This window comes from Nannospalax galili, unplaced genomic scaffold (genome assembly GCF_000622305.1).
Source record: "Nannospalax galili isolate Female #2095 unplaced genomic scaffold, S.galili_v1.0 scaffold832, whole genome shotgun sequence".
NCBI classification, from domain to species: Eukaryota; Metazoa; Chordata; class Mammalia; order Rodentia; family Spalacidae; genus Nannospalax; species Nannospalax galili.
In genome coordinates this window covers 156,578-157,006 of record NW_008331828.1, presented here as the reverse complement: position 1 = coordinate 157,006, position 429 = coordinate 156,578, and positions in this window count along the sequence as shown.

Below are 429 nucleotides of genomic sequence, written 5' to 3'. Positions count from 1 at the left end.
ATTTACCGTGGGAACTTCACATAGTAAAAGGGAGCTACAGCTCCAACTTAAAGACGCTTAGAGGAACAAGGAACTGCAGTTAAAGCAAAGACATTAGAGACATTTATTAGCACTATAGAAGAAGCCAGCCCCTGGTTCCTGACTGGAGGGGGTTTAAATATACATGATTGGGAACAAGTAAAGGGAGATTGTCAAAGGCAATTGCAGAGAGATGGTCCTGATACTTTCCCGATCTCTACATTTTCCTTGTGGCACCTGGTTAAGGACGCTTTGTTAACTGATAAAGTGAAACTAAAACTGGAACTTGAAGTGGAAAGAAGTTTTAGAAGAAATTCAGAAGGAGGAAACTTGCAGCTCCTTGGAGTCTATTGGGGCCCCTGAGAAGATTGAGGGAGCATGTGGGGGTATACCCTCTGCTCGAATGAGATC